Genomic DNA, 3,657 nt, shown 5'->3' with positions numbered 1-3,657 from the left:
GACTACGATTCTGAGTCGATCGGTATAATCAAAGACGGGTTCATCTTAAGCTCTTCTGCGAGTTACATACGACAGTACTAACTTAATATTCCCTGTACCAGAAGTGGTATAGGGTATAATAAGAATTGTTAGACAATCCCCGACTATAACGTTCTTACATGGATTCGAATTTTATTTAAGTAACCAATGGCCGTTACTATGTTGAATCTTTTGCTATTTTTATGGTCAAAAAACTAAGCCAAAGAACTGAACCAAGCAATTTTCAAAAGCCTCCTTAAACTTTGCACCACTAAGAGGATGTATTAAAATTTCCCAGTGTTGAGTATTGAGTTTGCGCGTTTTATATATTAAGACTACAAAATATAACTAAAAAATTTCTATTATTTTCATAATCGCGCAACTTTTGAAAGAATCGACAAAATCGTAGCCAATCCCCGTGACAATTGTAAACCTTCATCTGCTGTCTTTCAAACGTGTGTTATCAGACACATGACATTCTCGGTGCAATATAGCGACGAAAAGCTTTTAATATTTTTTCACTCGTCCAACCTATTAAGAGAAAGTTATCTAATCAAAAAAGTAATCAGAGAGAATAGCTTTTAAAATACTCAAGGAAATGTGACAGAATTCAGGGCTGAATTCTTCTAAAGCAAGCTAAAGACGTTTTGCGAAAATATTCGTAATTATAGCACAGTACCGGGCACACAGGCAGACGAATATGACCAAATGAGTTCCTTCATTCACTTATGTGTATTCTCACTTCTGGCGAATATTTTCAAGCGACAATCCTCACATCACTTGCGTTAGACATCGCGTGCATACCGTATGCAGTTATTAAAAGTGAAATAGCTAACCTTTTAACTAAAATTATTTCCATTCAATGCATTGTATACAATAATTTTCATAAAATTTGTTGACTCATGTTATGCTGCTTTTTTTCTTTTTTTTTTTTGTATTTACACACTGACCAGAACAAAGAGATAACTTTTCGATGTCTTATGAAATATAACTTCAAGGTTTTCTTCGATCAAAATTTTAGGAAAAAAATAAATAAATAAATAAATTCAAAGTGTTTACAATGAATATCTTAATACCTACCATACGTACAGCTTGTCTTGTGACAATTTTGTAGCAGACATTCAGCGGTTACTATGTGATTGATGTTCAAAAAGTAAGGAGCATTTTTCATTTATACATACTTGCATTCTGAATATCAATATAAGTTTTGTTTTTTTTTATACCCTACACCACTTGTGGACTACATTAAGTTAATGCGGTCGCATGTAACATGCAGAAGCGCTTAAGATAGACCCACCTTTTATTATCGATTCAGAATTATTTTCTGCTTGCCAAGAAAAGAAGAACAAGCGTTTAATGCAATGTATTGTGATTGGCAATGAAAAATTGATCTAGATGGACTCATCCAAGAGAGCCACCCATGTCGACACCGAAGCGGGATATTCATGGCCATAAAATTTTGCGTGGCATGGGATCAGCAAGATGTTACGAACTACTAAAACCGAATCAAAGTGTTACTGCAGATGTCTATCGCTACACAGCAATAGCGGTTAACAGACGCAAATACATCCTTTTGCATCACAATGGTCGGTCACACGTCGCAAAAGTTGTCAAGGATACACCATTGCAGCTCGAATGGGAAGTTCTGCAGCACCCAGCTTACTTACCACACATACCGCCTTCCGATTACCACTTACGCAGATGGGGGCAGCTGGCCAATAGTTTCGAAATGCTAAAGAGATGCGAAAATGGGTCGATTATTGGATCGCTGTCAATCCAATAGCGTTCTCACCATACGGTATATCTATGTTGATACAAAGGTGGGAAAAAGTTGTAAACAGTCATGGAAAATATTTCAGTTAAGATGAGTAATGCGTAACTTTTGGTATATTATTACCGAAACGAGCGAACTAACTGCACTAGACCAGGCGTGGCGTAGAGCATTTAATTGCCATCCTTCCCTGGCTATAATGTCCTTATTTGTTATACCATACACCACTGGTGGTACAGGGAATAATAAGTTTATGCGGATATATACAACCCTAAAAAGGACTTGATAGAGATCCACTTGTTTTTATATCAATCGACTTTGAATTTCTGATTTGATCTGAGCTTGTCTGTCCGTCAGATGCTTGTCCATGTAATTTTGTGTTCAAGCTACAGATTGCCGCTTTTGAGATATTTTGATGAAATTTACTACCCAGGCGTGGTTTAGTCCAAGGACGTAGGGTACTTAGTAACAGGCCGTGGCCGGCTATAATGTTCTTCTTGTTATTATTATTAATTTCTAATTCGTTTTCGAACTCAATAAAGTAATTATTTTATTTAAAGCAAAAGCAAAAAAAAAAAACTTGATAGAAAAATCTAGTTTTTAATTCTTTTTAGTTCTTATTCTGAAAAACCTTGAATATGTGCTAAAAATATTTCATTCATACGAGTGTATCCATGAGTATATACTTAACGATTCAGAAAAATTGCATAAAATAAACGGACACCGCATAATTGCTTATGTATATGGTTTTACGAGTATGTTTGTCTTTTTTTTTAGGTTGGGCCTCCTCTTATCAAAAGGAATTTTCACAAGCCAATAACGGCTACTATGCTCCATGATTACTAATTAGACTTCGAAATAGAAAAACAAAAAATAAAAAAAAAACAAGTAATTAACAAAATTCTTTTTAAAAACTTTTGATAAATAAATTACATAAAAAAAATTTGTTTTTGAATAAGCTTTTATTTTAATGTACTAAAAATTGGAGAAAAAAAATTCTTTTTTCCCAGAATTGTTTTTGTATGACTTAATATGTAAGAAATTCGATTTTGTCTAAACACCAAAGGCGTTTATGTGTGGTATACTTATGTAAAAGTAAATCTGGGAAGAAACCATTTTCCTTACTTTTACCTAAATAAAAATAAAAGTTCTTAGAAACTATAAAATTAGTGAACATACAAATCAGTTAAATGGCGGCAAAAGTAGTCATATTGCTGCCTAATCATCAATTTGTCTCAGCAACAAAATATGCATTGTAAGTTTATAAGTTGTGCGGTCAATTTTTTCCTGAACGTGTTCAAAGAATCACCGAAGGATTACAGACTTGGTGGTAGGGCATTCCAATACCTAGAGTTAGACAAATGTGATACTTGTATGAAAGGGTTTCTTTTCGATCTGAAGAACTGCAATCGTTCAACTACAAGCCTTGGCGATCGAGTTTGAATGATTTTGTTGAGGTAGATATGCAATCTGAATGTTAGAAAATTGCGAAAGGCGATTAAGAAAGCATCCACGAAGGAGATATGGCTTAGATATTTGTTGTTGCAAAGCTCAATGTTCGAAGAATTTGGCGTCATTATCTATGGTCTTTTACCTCTTAATACTTAAGTAACTTATAGATATCGTTGCGGCGTTTGAGGCGAAGTAGTCATCGCTGTACCTTCACAAATCTTCAGCGTTGCCGAGCCGCTGATCTGCTAGACAAAATTGTATCGAAGTAAAATAGTGCTAACCAGAAGGAGGAGGAGGTCTGAAGAATACGCTGCAATTATGATAAGTTCCTAAGCCAAGTTGAAGATGACTTCCTGCGTTGCTTTCGCTTGAGACGGGCGGACTAGCACATCTAAGCTAAAGACGGTTGCAATATT

Source organism: Glossina fuscipes, unplaced genomic scaffold, assembly GCF_014805625.2.
Source record: "Glossina fuscipes isolate IAEA_lab_2018 unplaced genomic scaffold, Yale_Gfus_2 147, whole genome shotgun sequence".
Taxonomy (NCBI): Eukaryota; Metazoa; Arthropoda; class Insecta; order Diptera; family Glossinidae; genus Glossina; species Glossina fuscipes.
The sequence above is the reverse complement of the archived record's forward strand: the minus strand, read 5'-3'. Positions refer to the sequence as shown.